Raw genomic sequence first — 22,515 nt, forward strand, 5'->3', positions numbered from 1 at the left:
GACATTTCTACCAAATGACACTCCACTAGACGTCTACTGAGGGATGTTGTTATGGGGGGTCTGTTCAACAGCAGGTTTAATTATAAGCAGCTGGAATATGAATGCTTCCCAGAAATACATTTACTGAATGATGTAGCCTTCGGCAGACTACTGGCGTCATAGCCTAATTTGCCACCGGGTTACTGAACATGTACAACATCAAACCACTGGCTCACTGTTACAACCTGAAACTCATGACTATAAAAAAGTTAAAAGGGACACGAATGATGTAACTTCAGAGTGTTTTGTCTTCAGCTGCTCTCCTAAGGTACAATTAGAGGATCCTTACGAGGAGCGGAAATTTTACAGACATGGTGTCAGTGTTTGGTTATATCCTTTAAGTAATATTATTGCTATAGGCTGCCAGCCAAACTCTTCAAACAGACTATAATCTGGCGTATGCTCGAGATGTACTGCAACTATTATATTAACTATTTATTTATTGTTATCAGAGGAGCGGTGAGAGGCACGTCATGATTTAGTCAAGTACGATGCGATCCTGGATTAACATCTATGTTGATCCTGGAACATGATTTTTGTTGGAAAATGTAATCCATATCTATTCCCTACCCCTAAACCCAGCCATAACTGTAAACTATTCCCGAAATCAGAAATAATTGTGGAATAACAATCATGTAGAACTGCACAAACCTAACTATAAGCCCAAACTAAACGGTAAATATATCTCTTAATCCTGATTGGCTGATTTGAATGTTTCTCCAGGATCATGGATGTTCACCAGTGGTGTAAAGAGTACAGACAAATCACACTCAGGTAAAAGTAGCATTATGTAACCCCGCCGGTCTTACTGCACCCAACCCGCTCCGAGCTGGGATCGAACTGGCGACCTTTCGCATGGGAGTCAGCTGCTATAACAAGAAAGCTAAAGACCATGACCTCTATTGTCTGGGCTAGAGCACCTTTAGAGGTCAGAGGAGTGAGGTTTACCTGCACAGCACTTCACTAGCTGGCCTCCATTACCAATACTCGCCTAAAAATGTAGTGCAAGTAGAGTAAAAGTATCTGCTGTAAATATTACTGAAAGTATGAGTAAAAAGACTTTCAGAAGTACTCTAGAGTAGTGAGTATTGAGTATTACGCTGTATGTGCATGTGTGTAAACGTAACATTCTGTAGAGCATTTAGTTATTGTCCAGCAGACACACAACGCCATCAGACGTTAACATTAGGTTACATTTAGGTCGTGACATCAGGTGACCAAAATTCAATGTCTAGCCAGCGTCTGAGGACAACGTTATTTTGACGTCCAATAATGACATCAATATGAACTATAAAAAAAAAAAAAACAATTGATAAATGTAAAATTTGATGCTTTAAATTATTTAATTAATATTTTAATGAAAATTATATAAATAAATATATTATTGATTTATTTTATCAACAGATCACAAGAATATAGACAATGATTGTTTATAAAATTGTTTCACTGTTTTTATTTTGTTGGATTTTTAAAGCATTGTTCCAGGTTACTTTATGGCAGTGATGTACAGTTAAAGTCAGGATTATTAGCCCCCCTGAATTATTCGCCCCCCTGTTTTTTTTACCCAATTTCTGTGTATCAGAGAGCAGATTTCTCCAGCACATGTCTAATCATAACAGTGTTAATAACTCATCTCTAATAACTGATTTATTTCCTCTTTGTCATGATGACAGTAAATAATATTAGACTAGATATTCTTCAAGACACTTCTATACAGCTTAAAGTGACATGTAAAGGCTTCACTAGGGTAATTAGGGTAACTAGGCAGGTTAGGGTAATTAGGCAAGTTATTGTATAACGATGGTTTGTTCTGTAGACTATCCAAAACAAATATAGCTTAAAGGGGCGAATAATATTGAGCTTAAAATGCTGTTTAAACAATTAAAAACTGCTTTTATTCTAGCCCAAATAAAACAAATCAGACTTTCTCCAGAAGAACAAACATTATCAGACACACTGTGAACATTTCCTCAATCTGTTCAACTTCATTTAGGAAATATTTAACAAAGAAAAACAAAATCAAAGGGGGGTGAATAATTCTGACTTGTGAAGCTCCTGACATTTTAAAGACTTTGACCTGCTGTATTAAATCTTGCACTATTACCAATCATAGAGCACGCCAATAAAACACGATTACTGTTATCAAGCTGTGGTGCAGCTTCTGTGTCATGTTCTGCTGTGACTTGTGATTTTTACATTTACTCCAGTGGCAACAAATACTTTCTTAAAGAAGATAAGTGTATAGTTTGAGTGTCTAACATCGTGCAAAGTCAAAAACTCTGACAAGTTGAGGGGCTGCAGAAAGATAAGCGGAGCAGTGATTGGAGTTACATTAGAAGTTGCTCGGTTATACATAAGAGACGTTTTCTCTTAAACTTTTCTTGCTTTTTGTTTAGTTTTGTTTTGTTTCTAGTACAAATATCTAAAAACTCTTAAATCCAGAAGCATTTTCTATAAGCAAAAAATATACAAATCATATCTTGTCAACATTAAAAAGCTTTTTTAAATTAGTTTTAAATAATCTGCCAATAGGGTGAGCAAAATAAAGCGAACTCAAGATTATCTTGCTTACCCCATTGTAGAGCTGTAATCGGGCCATCAAAGTTAGGCCCGACGGTACAGTTTGACAGGCAGCTTTTTAAAAGCCCGAACCCATTTACAGCCCGACATTATTCAAATGTGCACAGGCACACAGCTCTTTTGCCTTTTTTCATGAATGTGTTGTTTATATGTGTTTGAACATCATTTATTCGTAACAAGCATAGACTATAGGCCACTTGGAAGTTGGAGCAAAGAAATAAAATAAGTCCTCTGTAACACCGTAACATCTCAGCACTACATACTGTACACTTAGCCTTTAAACTGGCCAACACGCCAATAAAAAGAAGTCTTTCTTAACAAATTAAATTAAAATACATTATAAATTATGACGGTTTTTGGCATTAATGAAACTAAGATAAAGGCTCTGCGAGATTTGTTTCGCCACTTCTCTTCTCAATCTGGCATTAAGGCGACGGTGAAGCTGAATATTAAAAGAATAATGCCAACATTAGCCTGTATACTCTGACTACATTATGCATTTATGGTATCATTAATATTTAGTTATAATTAATTAGAAAATTTTCCCAGAGATGGGTTGCGGCTGGAAGGGCATTCACTGCGTAAAAACTTGCTGGATAAGTTGGCGGTTCATTCCGCTGTGGCGACCCTGGATTAATAAAGCCGACAAGAAAATGAATGAATAATTAGTAAAATCCTTTAGTAACCAAGATCAACCTGCCTGTTTTTGTGGGGGAACATTATTGAATCAACTGTAGATGTCTTCAGCGCAGCCCTAAACTCACTGAGCTGCGCTGAACACCCGTTCACTGCTGCTGCTGCAGAGTTCTGTTCTGGATAATTTAGCATGTTTTGGGTGGGACTGTTTGTTCATCTTCTACCAGCCGAGAACATGCACTTCATTTTCCATGACAGCGGTTTCAATGTAGTGAGTGGCCTCGTCATCTTCCCTGTCAGCTCGCTGTACATTGCTGTTTAATGCTCTACAGTAATACACAGTGTATGAGCGACTGCTGAAATACCTTGGCGGCTAGAATGACGAGCGGCCGGCCTCACCGCAGTAAACAATTGCTCTGCTTCACTTCTCTGACATCAATTGTTTCACCTTTGCAGGGAGGGATTTCAATGTTGCAACAAATCAATTAATCACTTTCTCGCGCTAATCCAAATGCATCACATCATTTACCAAGCAAGCCCAAGCCTGGCCCGACCTCGTCTAAAATGATAGAAATTCATCCGGTTCGGGCACAGATCTTCAGCTTTACCCCTTTGGCGGATTATTTAGCTTGTTTTAAGAAAACACTCTAATAATTCTTAGTCATTATTTCTGAAAACAAGATGTGTTTTGCTTGCCAGGAGAATGCTTCTTGACTTAAGACTGTATCAGATATTTGGATTAGAAACAAGGCAAAAACTCTAAGTAAGAACAGCACTTAAGAGGCTTCTGCTCAGTTTGGCTATTTTATGTGACAATTATGTTTATTGTTTACCAACTCATTCATTCATTCATTCATTCATTTCCTTTTCAGCTTAGTAACTTTATTAATCAGGAACCGCCACAGTGGAATGAACCGCCAACTTATCTAGCACATGTTTTACACAGCGGATGCCCTTCCAGCCGCAACACTGGGAAACAAACCCACACACTCTCGCACACACACAAAGACACTACAGCCAATAGAACATGCAAACTCCACACATCAATGGCAACTGACCCAACCAGGGCTCGAACCAGCGACCTTCTTCTTCATTTCCTTTTAAGTTTACCAGGGCCTTTAATAATGTGCTTTTCTACTCCAAACTCTCTTTATAACGTTAGCTGTGTTATAAACCCTATTTGAAATATTCAGTAGTCTTGGAATTCATTCATTCATTCATTTTCTTTTCAGCTTAGTCCCTTTATTAATCTGGGGTCACCACAGCGGAATGAACCGCCAACTTATCCAGCATATGTTTTACGCAGCGGATGCCCTTCCAGCCGCAACCCATCCCTGGGAAACATCCACACACACTCATACACTACGGCAAATTTAGCCTACCCAAGCGACCTTCTTGCTTTGAGGCGACAGCACTACCCACTGCGCCACTGCGTCACCAGTTCAGTTTTGGGCTTATTAGTCATAAGTCTATTTGTTTAGCAACCACTCTGGGGCTTCTTCTTCATGGCATATTTAGATTTTTATTTGCACAATAGCGCCCTCTGGCTGACGAAAGAGATTTAGCACTAATCACAGAACCGTGTTTCCCTCACAACATGTCAGTGACAGTCATAGTTTATGCTAAATTGCGGATATGTGTTCACTAAGATTCATTGTCCTGGCCTAGCCGTACTGTATGTCAACCGCAAGCGTGGAGCTCTCAGCTGGAGGTTTCTCTCTTTTCTCTCTCGCTTGTGTCCTCCTGTCTCCTTTCTCTCAGCTCATCTGTCTTTACCTCCAGTATGTGCGGTTACTGAATCTCTCAGAGGGGCTCTGGGAAGATAAGAGGAGACATGATGACAGCGAGGGAGGAGAGAGAACCAGGCTTCAGAGACTTTAAAGAGATCAGACATTTCTAATTTACTCACTATGTCACGTGCCTTTATAGTTTCTTTCTGCTGTTGAACATGGAAAATATATACATTTTAAAGAAAGCTGGAAACTTTCATAGTAGGAAAATCGACACTATAGAAGTCAGCGGTGACAGCTGAAAGATGAAATGATGAAAGATCACTGGTTTTCTGGTGCACTGTCCCTTATACTTCCTGATTTAACATGCTGAGTGTTTGTTTTATCATTAAAGTTGAATTAGTTCTTCAAGAGTTCACACTCAGCTAATGATTGATTATAAAGCTTGTTTGTCATGCTGAGAGAGCCCTGAGCTCATAAGATCCTCGAGTCTGGGGCTCCCTCCCGTTTGCAGGGCAAGAGGGGAGTTTGAGTTCAGGTAGACGTGGATAACTCTCCTGCTGTAATAGCTGATGAACAGACAGTGATCGCTTTTAAGAGAGAACTACTGACTAGCAGCATGACCATGTGCTGATTTAGATTAGTCAATTAACTTAAGCTGCATGTTTTTGGACGGTGGGAGGAAACCGGGGAACCCTCAGCAAAACCCACGTGAGCACGAGGAGAACGTGTAAACTCTGCACAGAAACGTCAGCTGGCTTGGTCAGGACTAGAACCAGTGACGTTGTTGCTGTGAGGGAACAGTGCTAACCACTAGGCCGCCCATTTAGGCAGGGGGGATTCTTCATAATGAAGATGGCTGTGATATGGAGCTGAGGGTATTTATAGTGGCTTAGGAATCGCCTGACTGGTGAAAAGAGAAGTGAATAATGCGGGACCGGCTACAAGCAATCACCAGCACATGATCCTCTCGACATTAGTGTATAAATAAACTTCACTTATTTGTAGTTCAATTAAAGTTTTTGACTATTGTTTTTATCTCTTCCTGACTTCTTTCCTAAACCTGTAAATGTGTGACAACGCCAAATTCATCAGGATTCATTAGGAAAATACATTGGCCAGCAAACCACTACAGTATGAAAATAGAAGCTCCAGTGTATTTTGTGGTTGTTTGTTCAGGGCTTGTGGTGTTGATGTTGTATTTTATTTTGGTTTCTAAATGTCTCAACTTACAGTAATACTTTGTTCTTTATATACCATTTAGCAGGGGCGATTTTAGGATTTTCATTTTAGGGGGGCTCAGCTCCTTATAAGGTTATATATATATATATATATATATATATATATATATATATATATATATATATAGCCTAATATTACATTCATAAGTATTACATAGACAGGCATAACCATTTGAGTTCTGAATAAGCCAAATAGGCTCAGCCCCTGTTTACTGTACCAAAAAGCACTTTCTGTATTCAGGAGCATTTTTTGTTTCCATGTATTAAATAAATAAGCTGCCACTTTTATAATTAAATGACACACATATAAATATATATTACAAACGTACATGCTAATGCACATATTTGACGGTCTGAATGATAATAATAAATAAGAAGCATTTGTTTTAACACTAGTCAACACTTGATGCCTCTATCTCTGTCAGTGACTCAGTGACGGGTAATCCAGCACATTCTAACAAGGGATTGTTTCTGTCACTGTGTTTAATCTTTTCTCTGCAGGACTGTATGGTGTAGTTAACGCCACACAAACTGTAAAGTGTTTAATATTGGTAGTTAATTTTGAAATGAAAATAGTGAAATGTTTGTTAAGTGTTAGATTTTTCACTGGAGGAAACAGCTGTGCTGATGAGGTGAACACCCGACCGCTTCTGCGTGACATTGGATACAGCTGATACAAGGTTATCGATATTAAAGAACTGCAAATAAGCAGACAGTATAACAATTGAGGGATAAACGCACACCTTGTTCACCTGCCAGTGATTTGCTGATTTTGTTTGAAGAACAAAAGATGGGGAGAAGCTGAATTCTTCTGTCGTTTCCTTATCAAATTTAAAGAGGACTGAGGCGATCATTTAGTGTAGAGTTCATGAGCTGATCGCAAAAGTTTTAGGGGGGCTGAGTAGAAATATAGCCCCCCTAAAATAGGCCTATGAACGCCCATGTCATTTAGGGTCACCAACTATGGCAACGTTCCCACTGCAGCCAAATGTGGCCCGATTCTGATGTTTTCCCCCTCATGTGACTCAGGTAATACCAGCCCAAACCAAATGGAGTCTGATCTTTTCAGGTCAGATCTGAGCCACTTTCATATGTAGTCTTAAATCAGACACAGATCTGATGTTCTGCGGTGCGAGCGCAGTGTGAAACGGTTATGTCGGATTTCATGTGACTTACATAATCTTTGAGGGACATGCGTCATCATCCTGTGACGCAGACATCATCTACTCCTCAGCAGCACAGTAGAACAGCACACAGGGAGATTACTGTACCACAGAGAGCTGTTCAAATTAAAAAAGATTTTGAAGGCAAAACTGGTGCATGTTAACTGATCTGGTTAACGACTGAGGCAGGGGCTGATCGCGAAGCTGAAGAGCATGGTGGGTGTTGCGGATAGGGGATCCGTGTGTAAAGGAGGGGGAGCTTTCTCTCCGAGAGAAGGGCAGGTGCTCGAGCACCCAAACCCCCCCTCTGCACATGTCTGCTGATTATAACCAAGTAACATGAAATAACTCTGCAAACACAGATAAACCAACTCCACCTTCACAGTTCAGTCTGCTCCTGCTCATTAACCCTTGAGGAGTTCACTACAGCGCTGGTCAGCCATGCACAGCGGTGGACACAAATCACAGATGATCAGTGTTTTCAATCACAAGAGTCTTATTTTAGGTCTCAAATAGCGAAATACACATTAGTAGTAGCAGAACAGCCCTTTACAGTTGATGAAATACACCACGGTTGCCTGTGAAAATATTAGCATGATCTGACAACATGTTTACTTCATACACTGTGTGCATAATCAGACTTGTTGCGCTCTCCGTATGTACTTTTGCGCGTGCGGGTCAGCGGATGCCCATCTCTGGGAAAATTGATGCAGTTCAAAAGCAAAAATAAACGTAAAAATTAAAACACGAATCCCAAAAGCGCTGATGTGCAGATATCTTTCAGTGTGCAGTGGCGTCCTGAAGACCTTCAGTGTTTTACAGTGTGTCCTGGGACTTCCCACAAGTAAACGACGCTCCATTTACACTCTGAATAAGCAGCTTGGGGAGAATGTCGGATACACTTTTATCCCAAAGTTTGAGCTTCACGTTGAAAATGCTCCGTACAGAATAACAAGCCTCCCTTTTTTCCACCTTCGCTGCTGGGATTTCTTCCTGTAACTCGTGATTCACGCTTTCCCCATTCAAATAATGTAAACTGGTTTCTCTTTGTGTAATCTTGGTCAGCATGTGCTGCCCGCAGTTTATTTGGTTTTGTTTGGTGAAAGCTGTGAAACACAGACCCCAGTGTGTTCTGGAAAATAAGCAAGTCATCCTGGCTGTCTCTCTTTTAAATTTATTTTATTTTTATGTGTCTCAGTAAAACATTGAGCACACTGGATTATCTGACAAAACAACACTGGTACTCAGATACTACTACTAATAATAAAAATGATAATAATAATATTGTTAATAATAATAATAACAAACATAATAATGATGATGATAATATTGATAATAATAAAATAATAAAAAAATTTAATTATAATAATAAGAATAGTAAATAATAATAATAATAATAACAATAATAAAAATATTAATAATAATAATGATAATGATAATAATAATAGTGATAATAATATTAATAATAATAATACTAATGATGATGATAATAATAATATTAATAACAATACAAAAAATAATAATAATGTTAATAATAATAATAATAATAAAATAATACTAATAAAATAATATTAACAATGCTAATAATAACAATAATAATAATAATAATAATACTATTAAGGAGAATAACAATAATAATAATAATAATAATAATAAGCATAATAATAATAAAATAATAATAATGATGATAATAATGATAATAATATTAATAATAAAAATATAGTAATATTAATAATAACAATAACGATAAAAATATTAATAATAAAAATATTATTCATAATAATAATAATAACGATAACAATAATAATGTTGATAGGAGCGACGCAGTGGCGCAGTAGGTAGAGCTCTCGTCTCACAGCAAGAAGGTCGCTTGGTCACTGGTTCGAACCTTGGCTCAGTTGGTGTTTCTGTGTGGAGTTTGCATGTTCTCCCTGTGTTGGTGTGGGTTTCCTCCAGGTGCTCCGGTTTCCCCCACAGTCCAAACACATGCGCTATAGGGGAATTTACTAAATCGGGTTGCAGCTGGAAGGGCATCCACAGCGTAAAGCATATGCTGAAATAGTTGGCGGTTCATTCCGCTGTGATTAATAAAATGATTAAGCTGTTAAGAAAATGAATGAATGAATAAATAATACACATTTTACAGAAGTTATAATAGGGCTAATAATTTTGACTATATACAGTCAAGCCTGAAATTATTCATAGCCCTGGCCAATTTTCACTTAAAGTTACTTTTATTTAATCAGGAAGTTCTTATTTTTTATTTATTTTTTTATCGGAAATGACACAGGCTTCTCCCAAAACATGTGAATAATAAAAGGTATGACTAATTTGACTGACTGTATTTTGTGGTTTGCTGATTTGTTTTACACACGTACAGTAGCCTCCATATCATTCGTCTGTATAACTCTGGCCTAATTCTGAATCTCTGAATCCCGCTTGTTTCTTCAGTTCACACTGACTTCATCTTAATCCTTCGATCTAATACAAAACTATGGAAAATAAACGTTAGCACATCTCAACATGGAATCATGACTGTGCCCTCATGGCGTGATGTGTAAGACTAGCGCTATTGTTTCTGTTTTCCCAAAAGTGCCAGTGTTAAAGATAATTAGGGCTTTCCAAAGAAGCCTTCATTATCCGCTCGCTGCAGCTGCTTTTTTTCCAGAGACTTATTATTGGCATCTGTGGAAAGCTCAGCTCACGCTTGTCTTCTTTACTCAGAGCTGCGACTGAAATGTTCTGATAAACTTCCTGTCTTTAATGAACTCTCATGTATATCACATTACAGAGGCCGCACTGACATAAATGCTGGAGCTGCATGGCTGACGGTCATCTTTGCTAGGTGCTCTGTAAATCTGCTACCTTTACTTTTTATTTATTTAGATTTATTTAATTATTAATTAATTATTATTTTTCCTTTTACGTTAATTCATATATTATTATATTCTTTTATACAATTTTGTTTAGTTTTTTAAATATATTTTATATAATATTTATATTAATTATTTTTATTTACTTTATTCTTCATTATGTTAGTTGTATTTTTATTTTATTTTACTTTATTTACATTTTAATAATTCTATTATATTTCATCTTGTTTTATATATATATATATATATATATATATATATATATATATATATATATATTCTTTTTATTTTATGTATATAATATTATGTACATAATATGTATATTTTATGCATATTTATTTATATTATATATTTATTTATTTATTGTTGATTATATTTAAGCGTTTTTTTATTTTTACTTATTTTTTAAATGTTATTTTATTATTTTATTTTATTCATTTTTATTTAATTTTATTATATTATATTTTAACCTTGGATTGTTGTTTATTCATATATATTTTATTTTATCTCCTTGAAGAACCATATACTGTAATCAGCACACACACACACACACACACACACACACACATAAGTGTAATTATACACGTTTGAGCAGGGCTTTGGATTTACATATCATATCAAGCATGATTTACAGTATCTATTACTGTACACAAGGCTGTTTGGTGTTGAAATGATCATATTTTGCTCATGTCATGTTCACCTAAAATATATATATATGTCAGCAGAAAGACTGTAGTCTCACGTGGATGTTTATTCAGTGTTCATTACAATACTTGATATCAGATATGCTGAGTGTATTTAAGTACACACATCCTCATGTTTTATCCTGTTCATTCAAGACTTGCTTTTATTTTAAAGGGCACCTATTTTAGATTTGAGATCAGTATTTTGTGTCTCCAGAATGTGTGTAAAGTTTCAGCTCAAAACCCCCGTCAGATTATTTATTAGACCTTTCAGAACAGTGTATTTTCAGCTCTGAACGCACTGTAGCTGTTTTTGTTGCCTGTGCCTTTAATGCTTGTTCTCCCCGCCCACCGTTCCCACGTGCCTCAGTATTCGGCTGTGTCAGATAAACAGTACAGTGACAGACACGAAGGAAGAAGATCTCAAGGAACATTTGTGAGAAATACTACAGTAAGAACTGTCCCAATGATTATTTGATGTATTTGTTGTGAAGTTAATTCAAGCCTTTCTGCAATGATGAGTCACACACAATGTCGTTGCAAAGTTCACGCACACACACTCGTTTCTAATAATCGATAACTTTCATAACTGATTTATTTCCTCTTTGTCATGATGACAGTAAATAATATTTGACTAAATAATCTTCAAGACACTTCTATACACGTTAAAGTGACTATTAAAGGCCTAATTAGGGTAATTAGGGTAAAGTTAGGGTAATTAGCAAGTCATTGTATAACGATGGTTTATCCTGGAGACAATCCAACACTAATATTGCTGAAAGGGTGAATAATATTGAGCTTAAAATGCTGTTTAAACAATTAAAAACTGCTTTTATTCTAGCCCAAATAAAACATATCAGACTTTCTCCAGAAGAACAAGCATTATCAGACACACTGTGAACATTTCCTCAATCTGTTCAACATCATTTGAGGAATATTTAAACAAGAGAAACAAATCTCAGGAAGGTAAATACTCTTGACTTCAGCTGCATATCCAGAACTGAGTCACAAATGTGGTTCAACTGTCTGCAGTCGCACATTATATATATTTAGTGCACACCTGTAGGACAGCATGCTCCCTACCAAGAGTGTTTGTGGATGCAGTGAAGTCTGAGGTTTGCCTTCCTGCCTCCAGCATGGCCGCTTGTGGAAATAAACACGTGTCTGACCTTATGCTTCAGTATGCAGACTCTCCAGTCTCGATGTGGTCACAGTTTGACTGAGCAGAACAAAACACTCAGGCCTGCTGGGTGGTAGTTTGGCCAGCTGGTAGGAGAACAGACAACCGGCAGCGCTGAATGTCCTGTGATAATGAAAGAAAGTTTTCAGATGTCAGTATGTTAAACTTGAGGATATCTATACGCTAGTGTGCTCCAAAACACTGACAAAATCCACATTTAGAAGATGGAAATATGTAAAGCTTGCAGTTTGTCATTTCCACCTAAATGGACTTTTTTTGTCACCTGACACTTCAGTTCTCATCAAATCTTCTGACCAATCAATTGCTGTCTAGTTTTTGACATGCCCCGCCCCTTCTTCTAATTGGCTTTTCAATTCAACTGGCAGAGCTGTGAGAAAAACTAAACACTATTGGCTGTTTTTAAAAAGGGGAGGAGCTAAAATATGCCCCACCCTCTCTTCACGTTTCAGTTTAGAGTACGTCAAACAAATATTTATACATTATGGTGATTTTTTTTGCTAATGTTCAGCTGAAAAACTTTAAAAGAGTCCCTATTATGGGTATTTGAGAATGACCTTCCATGTAGTGTGTAACACAGCTCTGAGGCTTAAATCTGAAAGTGAACAGTGTTTAAAACAATTGATTCATCTTTAAAAGAGTCGACTTCTAGTACTTCAAATTAATTGTCTTGATAACGAGTCTTTAGCTGTTTCGGTGTGACGTGGATATGAAACTTAAGCCCCGCCCAATTGTTGCGTGCACAAACCTGAACTGCAAGCTGAACTGGCGCTCTAGGCGAATGGTGATCACGCTGCTTCTTAACCCGAAAGTGAAAAAGAAAGTGACCAGTTCGCGGACGCCGCCCTCACTATTCTATATGCCTCTATGGATGCACCATATATTTATGACTATTCTCGCAAATATACCCCAGCAACATAAGGCTTTTGGTTTCGAGTGACTGTCGCTTTAAATACAAATGAGACTGTGTTCTTTCTAAAACAGGGTGGAGCTAAAAATGCCTGTGTGTCAGCATAGTGGCAGATTCAAAGAAGTATTAACGTTATCTGTGTAAAAGGTCTGCATCAGTGTGAGTCTGTGTTCATGCTTGGGTCAGTCTATGTCGCTCCTGTCTCTGTCAATCTAGAACTCCACATCTATAATCCTCTTAGTCTATGCTGACATCATCTTCAGCAGCTCAAACACTCTAATGGCTAATGGACAGACGGCTGCTTCTCACTCAGGCCTGCTGTTTATGCTAATGAGATGGAGAGATGAGCACTAATGGGCGGGGCTTATCCCCCTCTGATGACACGTACAAAGGGGAGAATGTCAATCACAGTGTTTCTGCAGATGGATGATCAAGTCTGATTACAAAAGTAATCAAATTAAACCTTTGTACTATTTAAGCTGCATATATTCACACACTACTGTGTTTAAACTCACTTATTAAACAGATCTTAGCATAAAGATGCGTCTTTAAGTAATTAAAGTATGAATTAAGACCCTTCTGATTAGTGATATGAACAAGAGCATGCCAGCTGGTTTCCAAACTAAGCACAGATGTTGCGTCAGTCTGAAACAGAGAAGAAATGATTTGCATTAATAAATGTGGACATTGGAGATTTCAAATGCAGTGAGGGGTTTTCTTCGTCTTTTGGATGAAGTGGAGTTCTTCATGGGCTAAGAACACTGTTTTACGTCAGTTATTTATTGCTCTGGCACTTTTGAGAGGTCAGAGAGCCTGCCAGCTATTGTTTAGTGTTTAGTTGATGATGGGTCACAAAAGGCAAATGCGTATGTGCTGGGAAACAGACACGCTTCATGATCAAATTATTTAAAGTTTGTCAGTCCTCCACCTCTTTCTTCCTAACAGCCAGGTGGCCATCAAACCCAGGAGAAGAAGGAACACACTGTCCAAGACACCCTCAGTGCTGGAGAAACTCGTCCATCCGAGATTAAGGAGCGGCAGCTACTGTACAAAAAGTGCTGTCAGCCAGGGGCCGAAGTCTGCTGCCGTCCACCCACATGGAGAGGATCACAGGATCCGTAACACCGTGGATAAAGCGGGGAAGTCAACACAGAGCAGAAACAAACTTCTTTTCCCTTTGTCCCCTCTCTCTGTCTCTCCTCAATTTCTCCATCTCATTTCTCTCACCCTGTCTATTTCCCAGGTCTTGCGGATGCCATGATGTCAAGCAACTCCCCCAGAAGTATGCACTAATTCGGGGTGCCCCGGCCAGCGAGGGGTGATGGGGTATGGAGTGGGGTGGGGCTGAGAGCCGTGGGATTCGATCACGTAAGTGATAACTACTGAAGCAGCACCTGTTTCTCGCACTGGTGTCGAGTCCCACAGAGGAGCTCTGGATCAAGAGGAGGAGAGACACCAGTGAAGATGAAAGAGGAGCTTTTGGTTCCAGTTGTTTGTTTTATTTTTCTCCTTAAGTTTATTTTAAGTTTGTCAGTTCTCCGCCTCTTCCTTCCTGATGGCCAGATGACCATCAACAATTCCTGGCCCTCCAGGAATTAAATTTGAGACCATTGGTCTAGGATATATTTTTGTGTTCACATAATTAAAAAAAAAAATAATAATAATAATGTGGTGGAAGAAAGCCCATTTACTACTAGTGTTTAGGAGGTATTATTGTCAGAGCAACACAAACAGCACGCATACGTATAAATGCACAGCTATGTGAAAGGCATTCACTGTGAGTTCTAGTATATTTATATACAGTGTAAATCAGAATTATTAAGCCCCCTTTGATTTTTTTATTTGATTTTTTTTTTATATTTCCTTAATGATGTTGAACAGATTGAGGAAATGTTCACAGTGTGTCTGATAATGTTTGTTCTTCTGGAGAAAGTCTGATTTGTTTTATTTGGGCTAGAATAAAAGCAGTTTTTAATAGTTTAAACAGCATTTTAAGCTCAATATTATTTGCCCCTTTAAGCTATATTTGTTTTGGATAGTCTACAGAACAAACCATCGTTATACAATAACTTGCCTAATTACCCTAACCTGCCTAGTTACCCTAATTACCCTAGTGAAGCCTTTACATGTCACTTTAAGCTGTATAGAAGTGTCTTGAAGAATATCTAGTCTAATATTATTTACTGTCATCATGACAAAGAGGAAATAAATCAGTGATTAGAGATGAGTTATTAACACTGTTATGATTAGACATGTGCTGGAGAAATCTGCTCTCCGTTAAGCAGAAATTGGGGGCGAATAATTCTGACTTCAACTGTATATAATTCATATATAAGTGTAATCCATCCTTAAGCGACATTTTCCCTTTCCCATTGCAAAATACAGTACGTCTCAGTTGTCTCAATAACGGCTGATTTACAGCAGACATCATCACAGAGGCGTATCTAGTCATTGAGGCTCTGGAAACTCCACGCGCTGGTCTGCAGAGTTCGATGGCGTCGCTTTAACGGTTCTGCTCGTTTTCCCTCACGAAGCGCTCTAGCAGATGGCAAGAGTTTCGTCTTTATTGGAAACCTCCGTCCACTGCTATTCTGAGATTTCAATTCACATAAATGTCATGATGTCATCGACGGCTCCAGTCCGTTCTGATTGTGCATATGGATTTGTGCTCTTGTCTCCTATTGTTATTTTTTCGGATGAGCGGATCAGACGTCTTTCAGGGTCATGGATGAAACTGAGGAGCTATGAAAGATGTAAAGCTAAAAACCAATTCCTCTTTGTGCTTATGAAGCAGAACAGCTTACTGTACAATTATTCCACTGCAAACACCCGGGTTTTGTTTTGTTTCTAGTGCGAATATCTTAAAACTCTCAAATCAAGAAGCATTTTCTAGACAAGCAATAAATATCGTCTCGTTTTTAGAAATAATAAATAAAAATTAAGTACATTTTTTATAAGCAGGCAATGACTAAAGTATATATATATATATATATATATATATATATATATATATATATATATATATATATACATATATATATATATATATATATACATATATATATATATATATATATATATATATATATATATATATATATATATATATATATATATATATATATATATATATATATATTAGGGCTGTCAAAATTAGCTCATTATTAATTTGAAATGAATGGTCTTCACTTTCATCCACTACACCCACCCCCTCTCTCATGGTCCTCGCTTTCATCAGCAAACCGGTCACTTTCTTTTTCTCTTAATCGACTTTTAATCAGTATTATCTTAATCATAAGAGCGGAGTATTGGTGTCCATGTAAATGTACTGTAGTGAAAGTGGCGGATGAAGTGGCAGCTGTCAAATACGGTGCATTTCTCTGCCTTTAAGTTGATTCCATCTCACATTTTATAAGTTTGATGTTTCCCCAACACACAACTTTTGTAAAGCGTCTGCTTCATGTTGCTGTGTCAGAATCCTTACATGTTACATCCTTGCATGTTGATGAATCTAAAGTGATTCCTTGCTCTCCGAGGGCGCTGTACTGTGCGTACTGTATTTTGTGTGTGTGTGTGTGTGTGAAGTCCTCTTAGAATCCAACATGGAGATCATTTTAGTTTAGTATATATATAGTAAACACTGTAGTGTTTTAGAAGCATGCTATAGTAAAGTACTTGAGGTAATCTGTTCTGGTGATTCTACAGTTGCTACGGAACACAAAAACTAAAGTAAGCAATACTGTAGTTTTCTACAAATGTAAGGTAGTTTATATATACCCTATATATATGAGACTGCCAACAGGGAGGAGATACATCATCTGGCCAATATAGTGCACCGACAATAATCTGCTTCTTAACACCAACAAGACCAAGGAGCTCATTGTGGGCTTCAGGAAGGGAGGAACAGGCTCACATGATCCCATCCACATCAATAGGATGGTCATTGAGCCCGTCTCAGCCTTCCAGTTCTGGGGACCCACATCTCAAAAGACCTTTCCTGGACCATCAACACCTCCAGCCTGCTCAAGAAGGCTCACCAGCGCCTATTCTTCTTCAGGCAACTTGAGAAGAACCAGCTTTCATCAGCCGTCTTGGTGAACTTCTACCGCTGCACAATAGAGAGCATCCTGACCAACTGCGTCACAGTCTGGTATGGAAGCTGCTCTGTTGCTGAGCGTAAGGCACTGCAGCGGGTGGTGAAAACTGCCCAACGCATCACAGGGACCACACTGCCAGCCATAGAGGACATCCAGAGGAAACACTGTCTGTGCCGAGCACGCAGTATTCTGAAGGACACCTCTCACCCTGCTCACAGACGGTTTTCACTCCTGCCTTCCAGCTCTGCTCTGCTATCTGCACACTTCTGATATTCCTCTATAGTAAATCTCTGTTCATAGCTAATACAACCTGTATATAAAGTTGATAGTACATCCCTCTGTAAATATCCCCATAGTTTCTCTAAAACTGCACTTTATAACTGATACCTGTATCCTGCACTTGCTGCTGTTGCACTGCTGGTTACACCTAAACTGCATTTCGTTGCATTGTACTTGTGTAATGTGTAACGACACATGAATCGAATCTAATCTAATCTAATATACTACAATACACCACAGTTTACTGTAATATCGGTTCACTATACTACACTATGGTGCAGTATTAACAAGGAGTTGTAAATACTATGATAATATAAGCAATGTGGTTGAAAATCATGAATGACTGTAGTATTTGTATGCAGAATTGCCTTTTTGCAGTGTTTTTTAATCAATTGCTCAACATGAGGATGATGTTTTAGACTCCTAAATTCATAACACCTCACACAAGTTGCAAAAATATGCTGTTTTACTTTCCAAATCCGACTGTTTTTTGTTTTTTTGTTCTGGGTTTTGGTGTCCAGAGTAGCTGCAGTCTGTGTGGTTGTGGATAATGGTGTAAAGGCTATGGGAAACTCTTAGGAGGAGAGTGGAAAAACAGTCCCAAATAGAGCTTTCAGTCTCACCGCAGCTCATTATTAGCTTAATCTCAAGTTCAGCTCTTAAAAGTGCTGCCTACCATAACAATGGCCTGACGTGTCTCCGCTAGCCCAGGGTTGAGTTTCTCTGCTGGTATTTTGCTCATCGCTTCGTGTTTTATGCGTTTATAAGCTGCTTGATTTGCCACAAATGAGCCTGACTGTTTAATATCTTGTCCTGAATCAGCTTCTCGTAGTGTTACAGCTCAAATTTGAAGAATGATTGAGCTTAGGTTCAAACTTTAAAATGAAATTAAATCAAGATTAAAAATGCTCGATTTGATGTTTCATTTTCCACAGCGGAATGAACCGCCAACTTATCCAGCATATGTTTTACGCAGCAGATGCCCTTCCAGCTGCAACCCATCAATGGGAAACCCCCATACACACTCATTCAATACAGACAGTTTAGCATACCCAATTCCTCTATAGCGCATGTGTTTGGGCTGTGGGGGAAACCTTGACCCACGCGAACGCAGGGAGAACATGCAAACTCCACACAGATGAAGGTGTAGTGGACGACAGTAAAGAGTGGGGGGATGGGGGGTGGTGTGAAGGGCGGGGGTGCTTGTGAGGAGGGGGATGGTTAAAATGAGGTGCCGGGTCCGGCACAAAATAAGCCCACAAACCCCTTTCCTGATCTTTCTGAATGAAATGCCCACTTTACTACAGCCAATCAGCTCGCAGTTCCAAAAACCAGCCACGCCCACTGTTTCTCATTTCATATTCTGTTTCTCTTGGAACTGCGTCACAATATGGAAAAAATAAAAACAGTCGCAGCTTCTGGTTCATGCGGACTTTAACATAAAAATACTATGAGAGGGTGACGCGGTGGCACAGTGGGTAGCATGTCCGCCTCACAGCAAGAAGGTCACTGGATCGAGCCCTGGCTGGTTCAGTTGGTGTTTCTGTGTGGAGTTTGCCGTGTTGGCGTGGGTTTCCTCCAGGTGCTCTGGTTTCCCCCACAGCCCAAACACATGCTGTACAGGTGAATTGGGTAGGTTACATTGTCTGTAGTGTATGAGTGTGTATGGATGTTTCCCAGTTATGGGTTGCAACTGGAAGGGCATCCACTGCGTAAGCATATGCTGGATAAGTTGGTGGTTCATTCCGCTGTGGTGACCCCAGAGTAATAAAGGGACTAAGCCAAAAAGAAAATGAATGAATGAATGAATGAATGAATGAATACTACCACATCATAAACTAATGCTTTTCATTTTTCCTAGGCGGTTGGTTTTTGCTTTATAGCAAATCTTCAACTTAATCAAACATGAAAATGTTCTTTGAATGACAGATACAGTAGTTTGGCTTTATTCAGTGCAGTCGAGATGCTCTTTAAGCCTCATTAACAGAATGAATATAGTCTAGAAACGCTTTCAGACTCCTTCAGCTCTCTCCTTCTCTCTCTCTCTCTGTCTGTTTTTACAGCATTAATTCTCCACTACCTCACTGAAGAAAAATCCTGCTTAGCTTTATTTCCCACAAAACAATTCAGCGGAGCAGAGTTAGTCAGCAAACCATCAATTACTAGTAAAACGCATCGACTGTAATGCGCTTTCTGTTTTCATGAAACAATGACGACTGCTGTAACATGAATGATAGCGCTGCTTAACAAATGGTTGCAGCCTTTAACAATAATATTTATGGGTGATGTTGTGACTACACACTCAGGAATAAAGGCACAACATATGTCACTGGGGTGTACCTTTCATCAGGTACAGTCTAGATGAATATTAATACCTTTAGGGTTCACTTTTGTAACTTTAAGGTACTATAAGATACACATTTGTACATTTTGGTATTAATACGTGGCTGTTAGGAACAGAAGGGTGCCACCCCAGGGACAGATTTTGTCCCATTATTTCTGAGAATATGAGCAAACTTTCAGACTGCAACAGAAATACTGTCTACTATAAAATAAATAAGACATTATTTTCTTCAGTGAATGTTTTCTCTTTTATAGTCTACAGTTTCTGAATATAATCTGGGTTTAGTATGTATAATACACTATTGAAGACAAATAATTAGCCTAATCCTGTGAACTGTTTTATTATGTTTAACAGAGAACAGGTTAGTATAATGTAATAGATTCATTCATTCATTTTCCTTTGGCTTAGTCCCTTTAGTAATCAGGGGTGGCCACAGCGGAATGAACCGCCAACTCATCTCCGGGAAACACTAACACACTCATTTAAACACTCATACACTAGGCCAGTTTAGTTGATCAATTTCCTTATAGCGCATGTGTTTGGACTGTACGGGAAACCAAACCAACACGGGGAGAACATGCAAACTCCACACAGAAACAAAGACTGACCCAGGCAAGGCTCGAACCAGTGACCTTCTTGCTTTGAGGTGACAGTGCCAACCACTATGCTACCTTGCTGCCCATGTAATGAATACATACGGTACTCTATTGCACTGTACCAAATTATCCCACTTGATGCTGAGAGTACACAGTAATTTACCAGATACTAGTACAATAATGCATAATAATGACCTTAGCAGTTTTTACATTAAAAAAATAGATTTAGATTTTTTATATTCCCCAAATGATGTAGAACAGATTGAGGAAATGTTCACAGTGTGTCTGATAATGTTTGTTCTTCTGGAGAAAGTCTTATTTGTTTTATTTGGGCTAGAATAAAAGCAGTTTTAATTGTTTAAACAGCATTTTAATTACCCTAGTGAAGCCTTTACATGTCACTTTAAGCTGTATAGAAGTGTCTTCAAGAATATCTAGTCTAATATTATTTACTGTCATCATGACAAAGAGGAAATAAATCAGTTATTAGAGATGAGTTATTAACACTATTATGTGCAGACATGTGCTGGAGAAATCTGCTCTCTGAGACATTAGGAAAAAAATAAACAGGGGGTGAATAATTCTGACCTCAACTGTATAAAGTATTATCTTATTCTACATCCCTGATACCCAAATTCTACCTCAATAACTGTTAATAAGCAGCAAAATAAGAGTTTAATAAGCAAAAAGTCTTGGATAATTATTTGTTAAAAGCGAAAATGCTCCTGACAATAGTGTGACTATAAAAACTCAGGCTTTGTGAATGAGCTCTTCATATTTTGCTAATATTAATTGACAGTGGGAAACCTTTATAATATGGCTGATATACACAGCATAAACAGCAATATCGGACGTTCCTTAGCAACTGTGAACAACTAAACACTGTTTGCCTCCTCAGGATTTAATAACATGCTCTTCCTCCTCGTCTTGACTTGTTTGAGAAACTCTGCGTGACTCTCTGCTTCCACTTCATTGTTCATGCTGCATATGTAAACACTGTAAGATACTGCTTCAGGCATTGATATCTGCTTCTACCCTTGGGGAAAAATAAGTGCACTGGAGGATACTTTTAAGAGGAGTACTTCATTTACTCAACCTTTACTTGCTTCTTTCTGCTGTTGAACACTAAAGAGGATATTTTGAAGAATGTTGGAAACACTGACTTCCATTAGTTTTTCCTACAAAATTACAGGTTTTTAGCTTTCATCAAAAAATCTTCTGTAGTGTTCAACAGAAAAACAAACACTTATTAGGGGTTGCAAACACTTGAAGGAGAGTAAATAGAAATATTTTTGTTTTCGCAAATCCACAAGAGGCCGCTGTGTACGTTTTTCCAGATCTCGAATTAGAAATCTGCCACTGTTCTCATGTAAATCCACCTGAAGTCGTTGTCGACTGACCGGCTGTGAATGGGGCGTAATAGTGTTTTCAAAAGCACTGATCGACCAGTGCCTAACCACCTTTCCAAAACCCAAACCGACAGTCACTCACCGGCCACTTTATTAGGTACACCTGTCCAACTGCTTGTTAACGTACATTTCAAATCAGCCAATCACACGGCAGCAGCTCAATGTATTTAGGCATGTAGACATGGTCAAGATGATCTTCTGAACTTCAGAGTGAGCATCAGAATGAGGAAGAAAGGAGATTTAAGAGACTTTGAACGTGGCATGGTTGTTGCTGCCAGACGGGCTGCTCTGAGTATTTCAGAAACTGCTGATCTACTGGGATTTTCACACACAACCATCTCTAGGGTTTACAGAGAATGCTCCGACAAAGAGGAAATCTCCAGTGAGCGGCAGTTCTGTGAGCGCAAATGCCTTGTTGATAAGGTCAGAGGAGAATGGCCAGACTGGTTCCAGCTGATAGAAAGGCAACAGTAACTCAAATAAGCACTCGTTACAAGCGAGCTCTGCAGAAGAGCATCTCTGAACACACAACACGTCCAACCTTGAGGCGGATGGGCTACAGCAGCAGAAGAGCACACCGGGTGCCGCTCCTGTCAGCTAAGAACAGGAAACTGAGGCTACAATTCACACAGCCTCACCAAAACTGGACAATAGAAGATTGGAGAAACGTTGCTGCTCTGATGAGTCTCCATTTCTGCTGACACATTCAGATGCTCGACTCAGAATTTGGCCTCAAC

At 38.4% G+C, this 22,515-nt stretch overlaps 1 long non-coding RNA gene across 9 annotated transcripts in view; it reads right to left on the reverse strand.

Annotated features, from left to right (window-relative positions):
* LOC137488979 (uncharacterized) overlaps positions 1-22,515 on the reverse strand; it is a 108,531-nt gene that overhangs the window by 52,668 nt on the left and 33,348 nt on the right. For 5 of the 9 annotated variants that reach the window (XR_012397982.1, XR_012397983.1, XR_011008312.2 and 2 more), the window contains exon 8: positions 11,400-12,248. This is a non-coding gene — a long non-coding RNA (uncharacterized lncRNA). Of the gene's footprint in view, positions 1-11,399; positions 12,249-22,515 lie in introns of those variants that run through there. The other 4 variants (XR_012397984.1, XR_012397980.1, XR_012397979.1 and 1 more) reach the window with 1 other exon arrangement.

The sequence above is a fragment of the Danio rerio genome, chromosome 22, assembly GCF_049306965.1.
Source record: "Danio rerio strain Tuebingen ecotype United States chromosome 22, GRCz12tu, whole genome shotgun sequence".
Classification (NCBI taxonomy): Eukaryota; Metazoa; Chordata; class Actinopteri; order Cypriniformes; family Danionidae; genus Danio; species Danio rerio.